The sequence below is a fragment of the Chinchilla lanigera genome, unplaced genomic scaffold (assembly GCF_000276665.1).
Source record: "Chinchilla lanigera isolate Chin_1 unplaced genomic scaffold, ChiLan1.0 scaffold00004, whole genome shotgun sequence".
Lineage (NCBI taxonomy): Eukaryota > Metazoa > Chordata > Mammalia > Rodentia > Chinchillidae > Chinchilla > Chinchilla lanigera.
Genome location: NW_004955405.1, coordinates 14,995,538 through 15,014,217, shown reverse-complemented (window position 1 = coordinate 15,014,217; position 18,680 = coordinate 14,995,538).

Genomic DNA, 18,680 nt, shown 5'->3' with positions numbered 1-18,680 from the left:
TTTGGATCTGACTGGTAATGACTCCTAATTGTATTACATCTCCAATTCCCCTAGAGATGATACTTGTTTGCAATGTACACAGAGTTATAGGAATTGTGGACACTGTTACTGCTAGAAATAGAAGTCCAGAGTTCTTTTAGCATCCAACTGTGCATTGCATGCCACTGAAGAAGAGAAGCTTACATTATGTTACATTAGCAATACAATAGGAGTGATGCGTATGAACCTTCTTAAAGCTAAAGGGGAAAGAGGCTGGAGGATCTAGTTCTGGTTTTTATGTCTAACCATGGTCTACCCTTTTTGTCCTTGCCTGGTCTCATTCACCAGTCCTGGCTTTAGCCTCTATCGCTGAATACACAGCTGGAATACTTCATCTTTTTTGAGCATCAGCCACAGTCTTAGGTGTCTACTTATACATGACCACTAGGATTTTACAGCTACCTCAAGTGCAATATTTTATACCTTCCTGCATTTAATAGCATGGTGTTGTTTTTCTGTATAACCTATCCATGCTACTCTATTACACTCCATTAGCTTCTAATTTCTGTGAAAATTTTAAGTCATTTTAAACGATCAGATCTCAAAGTCTTGACCATTTGTATGAACTACTTTACTGAAGACTGAATAAAAAATGCTTAATGATACTGCGACATGCTTTTATTAAACAGTTACTTGATCATTAATCAGATATAAGTATTTGAAATTAATGTCTGTGTTACACAGGACTGTGGTATAAATTTAATAATTTATGATTTTCTTGATACTTTATAATGATATTTATTAAAAATTCTGGAAATAATAATTACTTTTTCATGAAATACTTATTGTTGAACTATATATAATTATGAAAAATTAAGGTTTTGAAGAATTTTTAATAACATGGATAAATATCCTTTAGTATAATGCTAAATAAAAAGGGTGAAAATCTGTTTACTGTAATTATAGTGCTGTGAATATGTATGAATGTGTGTGTTTTTGTGTGTTCATAGAAGGAAAGACAAAACAAAATGCATTAACATATTTTTTGTTTTCTCTAGAACGTGGCAAGAGGGATTAAAATATTTATTTTCATAGTTTTAAAAATGTAAAAACTGAACACAATGAATTTTAAAATTATAATAACAAAATAAGTCTATTTTAAAAAATAAATAAGTGAATATTGTAAAAATCCTTCCTTTTCATTCTTTCCCTCAGTCTCACATTCCTGAGACAATCACTACTGTATAATTGGAATATACCCTGCCAGGACTTTGTCTCTACCCTTGTGTATGTGTGTGTTTGTGTATGTATGCATGTATACAGTGTCTATCTGTCTTTCTGATAAAACAAGCCATTTGCTTTTAGATTTACTTAAAAGCCAAGATTGCTTCCTTTTTAAATTCAGAAATTAATTGAGAATTCTATAACATAATTGACACAGTGGTTTTTCTTGGGCCAGGAATAAGGAAAGAAAAAAACTAAGTAGTGGGTCTAAAGGCCAGATAATTCTATAACGAATTTCATTAATTGTGCACTGATGGATTCTAGGCAACAATTTGTAAATTAGATGTACAGAAAAATGGGTTTAAACTGCAGGATGAAAGCCATTACTAGATCAGCTAATCAGTTCATGAAAATGCATATTAAAAATAGAAGAGCAAATTTCAAAATACAAGACATGTATTAGGGTAATTATTGTGACTCAACTATTTGCTCAGTCCTATTCATGCATATATGTGCTTTTATTAGGTCATTATGTGCAAACATACATCCTGTGCTAACTGAAAATTAATTCTTACTCTTGGAGTCTGTGTATAAAACTCACTGGAGTATAATCACAATCTATTGGATATGCTGAAGCACAAATAGAGACTTGGAGTGTTTAGATCTAAAATGTTCCCCAAAAATCTTACATTCAGAATTGGGCCTGGTCAGAATGTGTAAGTCACTGGGGGTATAACTCAAAAGGGTGTTTTCTTGTCCTCAGCTCCTCCTTTTTCTCTGTGTGTCCCGGCCCTCATGTGGTGAACAGTCTTTTTCTGCCTTGTTTTTCAGCTATAGCATTTCTGCCTTGGAGCCATCCACCATGGACTGAACCCACTGAAACTGTGAGTCAAAATAAACCTTTCTCCTTTTAAGAATGTGACTAATTCAAGTGAATTGGGCATACAAAAGACTACATTTGGAATTAATAGAAAGTGAAGACTGAAGAACATAGGCTATATGTAAATTAGGCTTCATTGCATCAAGCTTAAGGGGTACGACTCCCTAGAGGGCATCAGTTATGGGATGATCCATTGCGGTGGCTCCTTGAATCTCCTCTGGTTTCTTCAAAGAAGGCATACTTGACTCTTGGTTATTGCTTTTAGCCTCACCAGGGAGATTATCCTACAAGTTTTCAGGAAATATCAAATAGGGCCTTACTGAACTTTTTGGATGTGAGTAATGCCACCCTGAAACTTTAGAATACTTAAGTGGTTGAACAAATTTGCTTTGGGCAAAACTTGTCACCTAGAATTAGCATTAAAATTTTGTTTTCAGTTTCTTGCTACCTCACCAGTATCATATAGTGTCATTAGCCTCAAGTTATATTATTATGACTAGGCAGCATGTAAACGTATTTTCACTTCACTATTTTTAATTTTCCATGTCAAAAGTTCTAAAAGCATTGCAAGCTCAGCTATGCCCCCGAGGCTAAGCCCTACCTTGTACTAAAGTCTTCTACTCATTTTTCTTGCATTAGTCAACATAGCTCAGCGTTTAGACATGTACGCCTGAGAATACTGTGCTCTGTGGGCCGTCTAGGAGGAGAGAGAGAGGGAGCCCAATACCCTTTGCTGGGTAAGAGATGGAACTTGCTGCGAATGATGAGGAATTACATATGTGAAGAAACAATGAAATGATAATGTATGTTGTGTGCACAGTTGACATCGACTTCTGCTGCTTTGTGTAAATCCATTCACTCAGCTCTTTATTTTGTTAAACTAGCTTCTGAAATGTGACCATCTGAAGTTTTCATCCAGGCTCTGGGAAGCACTATCCTCAGGAAGAAATTTAAATAGTGTAAGAAGAAAACAAATGGTCTTCTAATATTTTGTAAACCACAGTTTTAGAAACCACAGTAACAATTACAGATTTGAAAAAAAGTGAATTGCTGTATTGGAATGTCTGTTTTTGCTGATTATTTTATTATTTTACAGTTTACAGTTTATTTTAAATTAATATATGAAACATAAGAATTGTACAGCATAATGGAATGCCATGCAAATTTAAATCAGGTTGTCACGTTTAAATCAGGTTAAAATATCTGTCTTCTCAAACATGTATCATTTCTTTATGGTGAAAACATTTAGAATTCTTTCATCTAGACTTTTGAAATATACAGTACATGATTTTATCTATAGTTACTCTGCTGTACAGTAGCACACCAGAACTTGTATTTCACTATAACTTAGTATTGATTGACCATTTCCCCCATCTTTTCCTCCCCTTTACTTCTCCCAGCCACTGGTATCCAACATTCTACTGTCAGCTTCTATAAAATCAACTTTCTAAAAATATTCTACATATGAATTATATATTACTTGTCTTTCTGTTCCTGGTTTATTTTACTTCATATAATGAGCTCAAGTTCTATCCATGTCAGTGCAAATGAACAGGATTTTGTTCTTTTTATGGCTGAGTAGTATTCCACTGTCTATATATCTAGTATTCCACTGCCCTATTTTCTTTGTCTCTTCATTGATTTGTGGGTGCTTCGGTTGTTCCCATTTCTTAGCTGTTGTGAATAGTGTTCCAGTAAATATGGAACTGTACATATCTCTTCAAAATACTGATTTTACCTTCCTTGGATATGGGCATTAGTATGATTGATGGATTATATGTTATCATATGGCTATTCTTTTGGTGGGGGAAATTCTGTACTATTTTCAGTAATGGTTGTACTGATTTAAATACCCTATTCCAACTGTGTGCAAGGATTCTCTTTTCTCTACATATTCACCAACATGTCTTTTGTCTTTTTGGTAATAGTCTTTCTTACTGGAGTGAGGTGATATTGGGTTTTGATTTGCATTTTCCTGGTTAGTGATGTTGAACATTTTTCATATGACTATTGAATATTTTATGTTTTCTTAGGTGTACTTGCCATTCCTTAATTTGGTACTATATTTTTGCTATTTAATTTTTTTTTACTCATTTACATATTCTGGATGTTAGCATTTTGCAAGTCTTTTCTCCCATTCTGTAGATTGTGTATTACATGTGATGACTGTTTTCTTTGCTGTGCAGAAGCTCTCTAGTTTGATGTAATCTCATTTGTCTCTTACTGCTTTTGTTTCCTGTATTTCAGGGTTTTGTTCAAAAAATTCTTGTCTATTCCAATATCACAAAGTATTTTCCCTGTGCTTTCTTTGAGTAGTTTTATAGTGTCAGGTTTTACATTTAAATCTTTAATCAATTTTGAAGTGATTTTGGTAAGAGATACAGGGGTTTAGTTTCAGTCCTTTGTGTTTGTAAATCCAATTTTCTTAGCATCATTTACTGAAAATGTTGTCCTTTCTCCAAGGTATGTTCTTAGTATCTTTATAAGAACTAGTTGTAGATTTATGCATTTACTACTAGACTGTCTTTTCTCCTCCACTTATTTATGTGTCCAATTTTATGCAAATCCCATTATGTTTTGATGACTATAGCTTTGCATTATATTTTGAAGTTGCATTAGGGTAATGTTTTATTCTTTTTGTTCAAGATTAATTTGGCTATTTAGCATCTTTTCTGGTTCCATATAAATTTAGGGGTTGTTTTATCTAGTTCTGTGAAGACTGTGATTGGTAATTTTATGGGGATTACATTGAATCTGTAGACTGCTTTGGGTAATATGAATATTTTAACAGTGATTGTTACAGACAATGAAAACAACATGTCTTTTCATTTTTTATGTATCCTCTCCAATCTTCTTTCATCAATATTTTATAATTTTCATTACAGGGATCTTTTTACCTCTTTTATTAAATTTATTCCTAGGAGTTTTTTGGTGGGAGGGGGGTATTATAAGTGGGTTGCTTTTTTGATTTGTATTTCAGATAATTTGCTATTGGTATATAACAACTTTAAAAATTTTTGTATATGGATTTTGTGTCCTGAAACTTTGCTAAATTCATTTCTTAATTCTAATTGTTTTTTTGGGAGGAATCTTTAGGGTTTTCTACTTATGAGATTACATCATTTACATGGTGACAATTTGACTTCATACTTTTCAACCTGGATGCTCTTCATTTCTTCCTCTTGTCTAATTGCTCTTTGTAGGATTTCCAATAATATGCTAAATAAAAGTGATAAATGTTGGAATCCTTGCTTTGTTCCAGATCTTAGAAATGTTTCAGCATTTCCTCACTGAGTACAACGTTAACTGTTATTATATGTGTCCTTTACTGTATTGAGGTACATTCTTTCTATTATTAATTTGTTTAGCAATTTTGTCATGGAGGGATATTGAATTTTATTAAGTGCTCTTTATGCATCTCTTGAGATGACCATAGACTTTTGTACTTCGTTCTGTCCCTACAGTATAACGCATTTATTTGTTTGTCTATGTTGAAACACTGTTCCATCTCTGGAATGAATTCTATTTGATTGTGGCCAGGAGTCTTCCTAATGTGCTGTTGGATTTAGTTTACTAGTCATATCTGGAATGTCTTCAGATTTTTGAGCATAAAGATAATACAACAGGGCAGTTTGGCTCTGAGGTGTGTTCTCCCTGTTTGTTAAGATATGAGAACATGAACTGAAACAATCTGGGTCTGACTTGGAAAAGTAGAGAGGACAGAAGTTCCTTGATACACTGGACTTTCTCATGGAACAGATCTGTATGCCCTCTTGATGATACTGCTATTTCTCCAGGTATCATTCTCACAGCTGTTGAAACGGGCAGAGAAAAATGACAAGGAGTACAGGTATCTATGAGGTCCATATTAAACATATTCAAAATAATGTCTGCAGATTTCTGGAATTTGTTAGGAGAAATGTTAAGGAATGCCCTAACATTTGTAACAGTGTATACAGAAATGCTATGGTGGTGATGGTGACAGTGGTGACCCTGAAATGGACTAGAAAATTTGACCTTTTGTGGTTTATTCTTTCGTATCTAGTCCTTACCTGCTGTTAAAATTTGTTTGACATTTATTTTTATTTTTAGCACATGAAAAATAATTTACATAGTTTTTTGAGAGGGGATCTGGTACAGTCAGTGGATGGCTTATCAGGAAGATAGTGATGTCCAGAGAACAGCAGAAGATAGAAGTAAGCTATGCTCTTTTAGAAGACTGCATGTTCAAGAGTAAAGTTTTCCCTTCCTATAGCTAATAAAAGATATAATTTGCATTATAACCCCCCTATAACATGAGTTCCTAAGGGGTAGAATCATCTTGACTTTTTAATTATTAATGCTTTTTCTTAAATTGCAATTATATTCTTAATCCCTGCCCTGCTAACTGGCAATTTTCTGATAGATTGAGTTTTCATTCTTCTTTATTTCATTAATTGCAACCTGTATACCGTATATTAATAGAACCTTCAGAACAGCATTTTGCCAACTGCAAAGGTTATCAGATGCTAATAAGGTCTTATAAACTGCTCATAACTCATTCCAAGACTTTCCAGGGTTCTAGATTCCCTTTAACATTTCTTTATTTTTCTATACATTCTTCCTTTATTGTTCAACGTTATTTTAAATATTCTTAGAAGGAAAATAGCAGATTTGATGAGCATGTTCAGATAGTCATCATATTTGTTTCTTTCAATAGGCCTTGTGAATATGGTGTTATAAAGCTGTTCTAATTATAGGTTGTTTAAGTTCAATCTTAATAGTAGCTATATAAAATACATTGTAACTTTTCTCAATTTAATGGATAACATTTCTTCTGCCCAATTTTAAAAAATTAATTATGTAACTAAAAGCATTATGAAGGGACAGGAAACTTAAAGTGGTGTCCGTCAAAGTTTAGTTTGAGAGTAAAAATACCTTAAAATACGGATTAAAATCTGACTACTTGTGATGACAGAATAAAACTGCTTGTAAGTTTGAGCTGCTTACACTTTTCTCTTAAAATCCTGAGTTGCTTTATTTATATAATTTTTATGGTTTTGTTCCTAAAATATGAGTTGAAAGAAAAGAACTGAATTGCTCTTTGCTAGCCTTTTTTCTCAAACAAGACATATTGTTACGGCTAATCTTCAATTCTGTTAGACGAAAAGCAACTTTCATATTATTGGTAAGTTGTCTTTCCATTTAGTTTTGGTAGAACTAGAGACTCCTTGATGCGCTGTGTAAATATTTTGATCACGTGGTTGCTATCTGTGTTTGCCAAAGCAAATCTTAAGGAAATTTATAGAATTATCTTTTTTTAATGTTCCCTACACATGTATATTTCAACATCACTGTTCTTTTGCTTCCTCTCTTTAACCAGTGATCCACCACAGATATAAATTAAACAATGAATAAGAGCAAAAACAATTTAAAACTGCGTAATGGCCCAAACCACCCGTGGACGGTGTGCTCTGATTCATGAACTGGTGACGTTTTCAGGAGGACAGCGGGTCTGGTCTCCCTGCTCGCTGTCCCTAGGCCCTTACGGTGGGAGCATCTGGGCGCACTGGCTCAGTGCTGGTAGCTGCAGAATGGACCTGCAGCAAGCCCTGCGCTATGCACTGCCTAACAGCACCACTGGCTGGACTCCGTTTTCTCCCACGTTGGCCTTGGAGAAAGGTAGAAAGCTCCACTGGACCTGTCTGTGGCAGAGAGGAGCCTGTTCTTTAATTTCCCTTCCTAAAGCAGAGGCCAAGGGCTGCACTTCACCATTTTCATATTTTCAGGATTTTGAGCGTGTCTAGGATTGTGTATGGTGAAGAATGGAAAAACTACAACCTCTATGGAGCAGCTTGAAACTGCTGCCTCTGTTCCTTACCTGTTTGCAGTTCCTCACTGCACTCATCCTTGCTTCAGACCTGGCAGCTGACACACTCGCCTCCTACCTGGTCACTAGGTTGCTGGTACAGCATTCAGCGTTTGTTAAGATGAGTTCCTAATGTAGAAAAGGGAAAGATCGTCTTTGTTCTTTTTTGTACTCATTTGTACTCATTTGCCTCATTTGTACTCTCAGGGTTGACTTTGCGAGGTGATTGAAGCAAGAATACTGGTTTCCTTTAGGGAAACTTCACTGTCACCTATTGCAATGTACTAAGGCCCTGTGGCTACAGTGTGTACCTAGATTTCCAAGCCTCCAAGCAATGTGATTTTAAATAGTACCATTTTTGATATGGTGAAAATTCAGTCCAGATGTGGCCTGTTCAAACTCAGGTTAGCTTCTCTTCATTAGTCAAACTCTTTGGGGTCTAATTTTACCAATATTCACTTTAATAGTTATAGGTATACAGAACATGATTGAATTAGCCTAAGCACTTTAGTTTTTTCCATTGTTATGGTGCCAAAAACCACTCTGGTTATTTTCTTTTAAAACAAAATCCACTTTCCTTTTCTTTTTTGGTACCATGAGAATTTGGTTAAAATCTTCTGAGACTTACTTTCATCATCTTCGAAGCATGATGCAGTTTTTTGTGGGTGTGGAATGTGTGGTCTGATGAAGTATTAGGAAGTAACACTCCAGTCCAGAGTTCAGAATCTTCTCGTTCATCCACTTCCTTCTGCTGCTCATTCTTTACTTCTACAATATTCCTGCTGGGATGTGCTCCGGGCGGTACTGCTCAGGGCCGTTTCTGTCTGAACACAGCTGCAGAGAGGCTGCTGGTCCCGGGGAATCTGTGAGCCAGAGGGATGATCAACCCGTGAACAGAGGAGCAAGGAGCAAGTTTAAATATACTGCATGATCAGTAACTCTTTTGTTACCGAAAAGAATGTGTCTGTGTCAAACTTCCATTTCAGAGAGCAGAGGTCAAAATAATAAGAGTCTTATGAGAAAGGGGTCTGGGTTAAGAAAATATGCAGAAAGCTTAGGGTTGATGGAGAAGAAAGATAAATTAGACCTAGGGAAAAGATCTGAAAGAAGTGGCCCAGGGGGAATTACAGAACGAAGGTGATGGGATATAGCCAGGCCATCCCCTGGGGGTCATCTTCAAAGGAAGAGAAGGCTAATGGAATTCAGAGGACAGTGCGGTTCTGGGGGCAACGTCCCTAAAATATGTCTGCATTTGTTTGCGTATATCTTAAAATGTTCAACAGGGACATAGGAGGTAAGAATGTACATCAAAATGCAAAATTGAGGAAATAAAATGGTTTCTTATTAACTGAATAGTTTGTGAAACATTTTAGGCCACTGCTTTCTCTTACCTGGATTGCAGTTAAAAACCTCCTAATTGTTTCCCTGACTGGTCTGCAGCTTTTCTCTGAAGCTTGTATATATCCATAGCTTTCTGAATGAAACCTTTTAACGATCTTCCACATGCCTTTAAGATGGAGATCAAGCCCTTAGCAGGGCTTATGGTGCTCAGAGAGATGTGGTCCTGGTCTCCCATTTCAATTGCCAGACTCCCCGTGAGCTGTTCCACCAGCTCTTTTCAGCTCTTTTGAGAGGAAACCTTTGTGAACACTCCTTTAAATCTATTTCCCCTTTTCTCTTTTCTCTGCCCTGTTTTTTAGGTCTCACAGAATTCTTTCTCTAGAAGCTCTTCTCTTGATCTCCCCAGTGAGGGTCACATGTGGCCATGATGTACTATCTTAAGCACAGCCTTTATTACACTATATTGTAAAAGGTATTTTCCTTTTCCCTATCTTCCATGAAGTTGGAAATTTCCTGGCACGTTTTGTTCCTCGTGATATACTCCATCTCTAGTTTAGTTCTGGCATGAATTAGGGGGGCAATAAATAGCTAGGAATGAATAGATAGAGGGATGGATGAATAACTTTTCCTTCTCCAGTCAGGAAGGGATTAAAAAAATAGTGAGAGAAAGCATAGTGGTGGAAAAAAGAATGTTTTCCTTGTTTTTGAATAGCTACATCTTTCTTATACTAGGCCTAAAAATGGAGCAAGTTATTTGCTGGCTGTTTGGTTTTAAATTTTGTCATCAATGTAAGCTTGCTACGACGTGCCCATTGTCTATGTTTTGTTTTCTAATGTGAGCTTTTTAAAAACAGAGACATTTATTTTAAAATGACACTCTTCTAAGGTAGCACTTACAGAAGAACCTCACGACAAGTCTAATATTCAGTAGACATAATCACTGAATTTGTGGCATACACATTGGTAGCCTATTTGTTAGCACACACATATACACAGATTAAATGTAAAGTATTCATATTTACTTGGGACATCTTTATTACTAGGAAAACTATAGGGCTGGAAAGTTGGAGGCCTGACATTTGTTTTTGTTTTGTTTTGTTTCGTAAAATTACCTATGTAGCTAATATTAGGACACTAAACTCTCTATATTTAATTTAAGAAAATACATCATCTGTAAAATGGACTGGTTCATTTTTTAATATCTCACATTGTGAGAAATAATACATATGACAATCCTGTGCCTATATCTATCTACTTATGCATACATATATGCATATGTATTTATTCTTAGCTTTCATTGATGTGTATATATAAATGTATAATAAGGAAGTTGTGCAGAAAGTTGTTTTGAGATTCCCTTTAGTCTTTGTAATCTCTCAATGTAGGAAATTTGAAATGAACATCTTAGATGTAATCCTGTGAAATTTCTGAAAGGCTCCTGGCGCTATTTAACCCGTCCTTCCTTTTCATGGGTTGTGTTCAGTGACTGTCACACACACTGTCATCCCTCTCTCTTGCTCCATCCCAGTTATGTTGTGGTTGTTCCAGATGTGCAACTTCCACTTTGATAGATCCACGCAGTGTCTTATGAAGGAACATTTAAAATCTCCCCAGGAGCCTGTACGAGCTAAAACCTTTTTTGTTTTGCTCCACAGCTGCCTACCACGGTTTTGGTAGATAGAGCTCAGCAGATGTTATGCTACCTGAAATGTCTTTTCTTCTCTCTTGGCTTTTAAGTTGATGTTGAGAACACTTATTCCCCTTGCTCAGGCTGAGGGGAAGCCAATTTTTTGCTCCCCTCCTCAGGCTAAACAAGAAAAGCAAAGCTCAATTCAACACCTTGAAAGACTGAAAGGTGTATATTAGCGTCTTTCAAAGGGAGACCACCTGCCTTTAGGCAATTTGTGGCTTTCTGTTATTGTGCAAAAAAAGGATAGCTGGTTGGCAAAACAAAAAGAGAATTCAGAAAGTAAGGATGAAATATGAATCCGTTTCAGGGAGAAAATTACTATTTGAGCACCTGCTCAGCTTCACTGCTACGTTTGAATGAAGGAGAGAAATGTGGAGCAGTTTATCCACAATTCTACCTTCTATTATCAGTGCATTAAATAGAATCTTGTACACATGTGTGGTTTCATTCAGACTGTTAATCACTACTTGGAATATTTGTTATTAGCTTTCTACACATTGATAAGCAGAGCTGTAGGGAAATCTATGTGGAAATGCTCTTCCCCCAAAATTTGAAAGTTTCTCTTTAATTAGTCCTTGGGGTATCTTAGGTTTCACTAATTTGTGTTTAACTGGAGGGGAAAAATTCTGGCAGCAGAAGTAATTTTGTGCTGCCCAATAAATTAAAGAAAACCGTCACCTAGGCAAACACTCCATAAATCTCTTCCAAACACATGCAAGAATACACCGACTTCAGAACAGGGGATGAGTTTAAAGTATGATTCAAAAGTAGAACAAAAGTTACTATTAGAAAATAAAGAAAATCCTTGAATGTATTTTTTGCTTGTTGCTTTGACATTGCTGTTACTGGCAGGACAGAGGGACACTTCTAAGCTGCTGAAAACAGATTTATCCAAGCTGTGGTCAGAGTAATAAACTGCACTATAATTTTAAATGTTTTCAGAAGGACTTGTACATGCTGCATACAACAGGAATAACATAACATACTTTAGGAGGATTCAATGTTAGAAGTGTCATACTCTACTCTTAGGTAGAGTAGGTATTTACAAAGAGCTATAGGATTGAAGATCTGAATTCTTCAAGCAGAGAATGTTATCTAATAGAGTCAGCGTCGCTTCATGGTTAAAAATTTGGATTCCCGACTCAGACAGACATGACTGATACCAAATCTCATTTCCACTGACTCTGACTGACTAGCATTTGATAATTTTGTGACATAATTTTGCTGTTTGTAAAATGAGGTGATGATAAGGCCTTCATTAGAAAGTTGTTTAGAGGAATTAAGAAATTCCTATAAGTATTACTTAGTAATCAAATACTTAGGAGGTATTCAATAGCTTATATCAACAAATGATGTCTGCTACTGCTGTGCTATTAACGGATGTTCTTGGCATGGACTCCATTTAGTTATAGAACATTTGGTTACAGACTGAGCACATCCAATTACCAGAGTCTGTTATACCCTACAAGTGGCTGTTTCACATTTTTCAAAACACTGAAACATTACAAATTGTACTTTCTAAAGGCAGCTGCAACAATATTTCTTGTCTCACGTATGTTTTGTTTTGTTTTGTTTTTTTTTTTTCTGGTACCAGGAATCGAACTCATGACCTTGCACTTGCTGGGCAGGTGCTGTGCCACAGAGCTAAATCCCCAGCCCTTCACATATGATAAGGTGACATTGCCACTGTTCCCATGAGGATGTAGTGTTTATATTTCCTCCTTCTTGAATCTGGGTGGGTTGGGATTGCTTCAGCCAATAGAGGATGGTAAGAGTGAGGCTAGTGATTTCAGAGACGAGGTCAGAAAATGCTTTTCCCTGGTTGGCTAGAATACTTGTGCTGGGGACCCTGTCTGTGCCCTCTGAGGTTGCCATACTGTGAAGAAGCCATGTCACACGGAGAAGCCATGTATAGATGCTCCAGTCAGCAAACCTGACCTTTGTGTCACTCCACTCAGACGTATGAGTGAACAAACCTGTAGATAATTCCAGCCCTAGCCAATGAGTTAATCCTAGCCTTCATCTTCTCATCTGAGATCCCAGTCTTCATGAAAAAGAAACAAACCCCAATTCATGCTTTCACAATTGCTAATCTTTCAATATGGTGTAATGGTTGTTACTATGTTTTGGGTTAATTTGTTATGCAGCAAAGATAACTGAGAGAGAAATTCTTTTTTTTTTTTTTTTTTCTGACCTTTTCTCCATCTATGGATTTCCGAAGTTAATCAATTAATCAGCATGTGCCTTTTAATGAAAAACAACATGCTAGAACAGGTGTAAATCAGGATAGTCAAGCAGAAAACATACACAAGGATAAAGAACATTATAGAGATCATATAATAAAGACTGCAGCATATACCATAAAGTAATGCAGGCATGACCATGGTGTAAGATCCAATAAGGCCAAAGCCATCTGGAAAGTCTTTATGCTAAAAAGGTTGGCATAGGGCCCTTGAAGTACAGGTAGGACTTGGACAACTAGAGAAGGAAGACAGAATTTTTGGCAAAAGTCAGGAAAGAATAAGGTTTTAGAAACTAAGATTTGGGCATCATGTCTTAAAATTAATTGTTTAGAATCATATTATCTCACTTGCAAAACATGATTTACAAAGAAGAATGCTTTTAGGTATTTTTCTAATTCTAAAATAATTTATTTAGTACTTACAGTTTATACAGGTTGAAGTAAGTGATACATTAAATTGGACTAATGTTTATAAGATTAATGAGCAAACTCTAAAAACATAATTTCCAGTTTTACTACAATATACATAATTTTCAACAAATTCTAACAAATATAAGGTGTTACAATTATATCTGTCATTTAAAAATTACATATCAAGTGAAAGGTCATGGGTTCAATTCCAGGTACTGGAAAAAAACCAAAAAACAAAAAACAAACAAATAAAAATTACATATCAGTGCTCTTTAGAACTGTTGAACTATGACACATAATGGGAAAAGTCTTTGGATTTTTTTTTAAATACTTGAAAAAATTTTGAAATAATTTAAATAAATCCTCAAATTTTGATTATAAAAATATAGATATAATTTAAATTTATGGCAACTAACATATAAATACAGTATTCACAAAACATCTACTTCTTTTCTTTTTCCTCCAAGAAACCAAACTGCTAACCTTGGTTTTCATGCTCTTATAATTCCCATGAGAAATTCTCCTTACTACTGAAATTTATGGACTCTAGTTTTAACTATAATTTAAAATTTGGAATTTTAGATTTTTCGCTATCTGCTTGAACATAACTTGCTTGGACTGCATCCCATCTGAAGTAATTAATTCTGAATTGCAGAATTCTGCAAAATTATAGTTGCTGGCCACATGTGGCCATTTAAATTTGAAGTTAAATTAATTAAAAATTTAGTTATCAAGTGTACTAGCTATTTTTAAGTGGTTTGTAGTCTCATGAGTCTAGTGACTAGTGCATTAGATGCACACATATAAAATGCTTCTTTCGTTGTTGAAATTTTTATTCTTACCATCCAGATAAAAATGTGGAATATAGGAGAATCTTTAAATAGAAAATAATACTATAAATCAATATGGGCGTAGATGTAGACACTAAAATTATTAACAATTTTATCATTTTGTATAATGCTTGGTTCAGGGTTTTACAAAAAACCTACTGATTAAGAATTTTAGATTTGGAGACAAACTGGCAGAGTTTAGGTTGTCCTAGCTGTGTGACCTTGGTAAGGTTAGCTAACTGAGGCTTTATTTCCCTTAACTACAAATGGATTTACTGAATTTCTTAAAATGATCATCAAGCTAAAATGAGAATGCTTGTGAAAGTATTTAGCACAATGTCTGACACATACCAGCTGTCAACATAAATGTAAAGCACCGTTGCTATTATCATTTATAGAGATGCATTTTAACCCCTAATTACTAAGAGCAGAATTCGTGCATAAACATAGTATATCACTTTATTAAATGAACTGGGTTGGACAGCAAGCAAGTAGATAACTTTATTCTTTTTTAGTCCTATGCCTTTAAACTTATTCTGCTGACTTTTTCTTCCTTCTTGTAAAATCCCAGGTAGACTTTGTAGTCTTTTCTGTCATATTTATGACCATTTCCAAGTAGTAAAAAGTCAAATCTTCAACATACAAGTTTTAATCTTTCATCTGATTCATTCCATTTCAATTCGGGCTAAAACTCTGCAAAGGAAAGATGGGTCTCTTTTGCTCTTTTTCCAGTTCTTGCATCCCTTCCTCATTTCTAGCTATCTTGGGCTCTCTGAGCTTGCCAGTGGGAAGCATAGGCAGGAGAAATATTACCACTGACGAGGTCTGCAGGTAAGGGCATGTGGTGAGATATTATGCACACTTAGGAAGGTCTGGTGGCTGAGGCTTGTCTACCTGCAGCTCTATGATAACGGGTGATGTTTCTACAATTTTCTTCTCAGCCTCTGGCTTCCAATGGCCCACACTCCTCATACTCTCTCTGTGGGTGGCGCTTCACCCTGCATGTGGGCTTCTTATTCAAAATCCCAATAAGGATAATCAAAAGTTAGCTGCCTCCCACAGAACCCATATTTAGTTCCCAGAAAACCTACACTTTTGTTCCACCTTTGGTGGGAGAAGAATTAACTTCCACGGTAGCCCTCTTCCTCCCTCTGCTCTAGGGCACCACTGAATCAGGCTCTCGTGCTACATTTTTTCAGGTCTGAGTCAGATAGAACTTTTAGCTCCAAAGTACTTTGTGAAATGATTTGGAGTTGACAGGAAGCAAGTGGATGAACAGTTTGTGCCAACATACTTTCAGGAGACCCCAGTGTGGCTCTCCAAAGCCATCTTTATTTGGGTTGGATTGTATAGGAGTAGAACCCCTCCCTTCCCCTACACCAGCATGCAGCCGGGTGTCACCAAGGAACCTTCACCGTGTGCATTGTTTCACTGTGTGCATTGTTAAAGTCAAGTCCAGGAGCCGAACTCCAACCATGTGGGCATCGAGGGCTCATGTAACAACAGTTACAAGGTCCCTGCTGTGAATTAATGATCTCCACTCAACTGGTTTGGGTTTATCTCTGCTCAGTACTTGGGCTTCTGCTAAAATTCTAAGTCAATAGGAAAATCAGTTTAATGTTATTTAACAATTTTCCTCATGGAGCTCATGATACTGAGGCTGAAGTGGATAAAGTAGAAGGCAGCCAGTGTCTGGGCTTTAGGAAGGGTGGCCTTGAGCGCAGGTGCACAGTGGACCAGACCTCAGGGTATTTAGACAAGGAACGAAGGATAAGGGTGTGTTTTAAGAAGTTCATGGAAAAAAAAAAGGGGAAAAAAAAAAAAAAAAGAAGGTCATGGACACAGAATTGCAATAAGTGGAGAAAGAGCAAGGGTTTCTCAGTGAACTGAAGGCTTTTTTAGGCTTTTAACTTTTACTGCAGTAACCTGTTTTTAAAAGAAGCCGGCCCTGACCTCTGGCTTTCCATTTTCAGGATTAGGCTGGACATTCATCTTTTTCACTAATCACACTGGATACAGAAAGAAGTGTTGACCTAGTAACAAAGAAAAATGACCTAACCTATTCCTTGGTATACCATAGCTTCAAATTTTGTAGTTCTGTTAGAATTACTGTGAAGCAATTATTTATTGTTTCCCTGGGTGAGGAAGCCTGCCATGCACCACTGCCCCTGATTAAGCATTTTCTTATTTCCCAGAGACACGGCCAGAGAGTGAGGTAATTTATGTGCAGGGCTTTAATTCTGAAGTGCATGATTCTTTTAGGCATTCTCAGGCGTATTTCAAGATAGAATCATTTAAAATCTTCCATTTCAAATACATTTATTATTGAGAAGAAGTCACTTGCTTTCATCTTAATACAAACAATCTTTTGAGTCTTTCTGAAAACCAGGCTTTATTATACAGAAGAGAAAGAGTGTGTAATGTGCTGGCATTGTGTAGCACATGGACACTCAGAACAAGAAAGACGAGCTTTACTCGCTTTGTGGTTTTCCTGTGGCTGTACCTGTTCATGAACTAGGCAGAAGTTTTACTCACTGATCGGCTGCATGAAAGACAGGTGTCTACATGAGCAAAATCGTAGAATGCTTATGTGTGAGTTGAGCTCAATGTATATTAGCCTTTTTCCTCCTTGGTCATATTCAGTATCTTGATCTTATATATTCACTGACATAATAGAGGCTGAATAAAAGGAAACAAAAAATAGGGAAAGAAACAACATCTGCTGATAGCTAAAACATATGCTGGGCACTATGGTGAACACTGCATAGACCTTTTCATTTACCCTCTTTCACAGATAAGGAGACCAAAGAGGCCAAATAAGCAATGTAGCCTGCCCACTAGGCCTACTGCTATGGAATTACGTGGTCTGACTCTAAAGCCAGTAGTTTAAGTACTACTCTAAGGGCAAGAACATTCGCTAGGTATCTATCATATGGATGGCCTGTTATCTAATTAAAATAAATGGAAAAGAAAGTTGTTTCTTTTCAAGAATTTGAACGTGAGGTTTATAGTTCCGAAAATAGCTTAGATAAAATTTGGGTGGTAGACTGTGTTTGGCTTCTGAAAAAACAACACTTAGAACTTTGAAAGGCCCTGTTGGGACGCAGCTCCCATAGAGTATGCTGAAGCGGCCTAGGAAGATCAATCTAGGTTCAAGTCTTGGCTCTATTACTCAAATCTATTCAAATTTAAGCAGTTTTCTATGCTTTTATTTTTTCACCTATAAAGTGATGGGAACAGTGCTTAGTGAGGATGTGATTATTAGTAGAATACACACACACACACACACACACACACACACTCTGGGTAGTCTATAAAAGCATTGCACAAACACAATTTCTATAATAGAGTAGAGATAATCAAGTGAGGCCATGTTTCCACTTAGCACAATGACACATCTACTTTGTGCAGATAGACACGCAAGGGTTAGCACACCCTTTGCCAAATTAGATAGATATTTTATAAATGTTAAGTTGTTTAACATTGAACAAAACCACGGACAGACTAATGTTGGAGAAAACTAAAATCTCATCCTTCTCTAGAAATCTTTACCCAGTATATATGTCTTGACAAGTTATTTGGATGAGCCATTATGTTAGGAGATAGGTTGCTTCACAGCAGTACAAAGGTAGGGTCTGTGCCTTTAGACTTTATGGAGTGGAATTAGTCCATGAAAGTTCTTTTCCTAGCTGAGATTCCTAATCTTCATTTCAGACAGCTATGTTGTTCTGCAGTGTGCTCAGCTGTCATTCCTGTCAACTTGCATGTGGCTCCCGAAGCTCCTAGCTGTACAGTACCACAGGTGCCTTCCGTGGCTTCATCCTAGGATGAGCACACCCCAGACCTTTTTTTAGTGTCCTAGCAACACTGGTTGTTGAAAACCAGGTCTGACTTTCCAAAATCAAGATTTCAGCTCTTTTTAGATTTTTTTAGCTCTTGGATTTTTTCAAAAACAAATCCCTTCAGCTAGCATTAATAACTAAAATTATTCCCTTTCTTTTTTTTCCCACTTTTCCTAAACAAGAAGCATTTTCTGAGATTGGATCCTTTTATATATTTTGAGGAGAAGCATGGTGGTGACCCAAGGCCCTTAATGGCTGTGGGTGTGAATAGCTATGCCTGAGACTATTACCGGGGACCAGTGACACACTCCTACCGCCTTCTACTCCTTTAAGGCTGAACTTCAGCGAGGGGCACTTACCTGGAAACATAACTGATACTTTGTGTCTTCAATG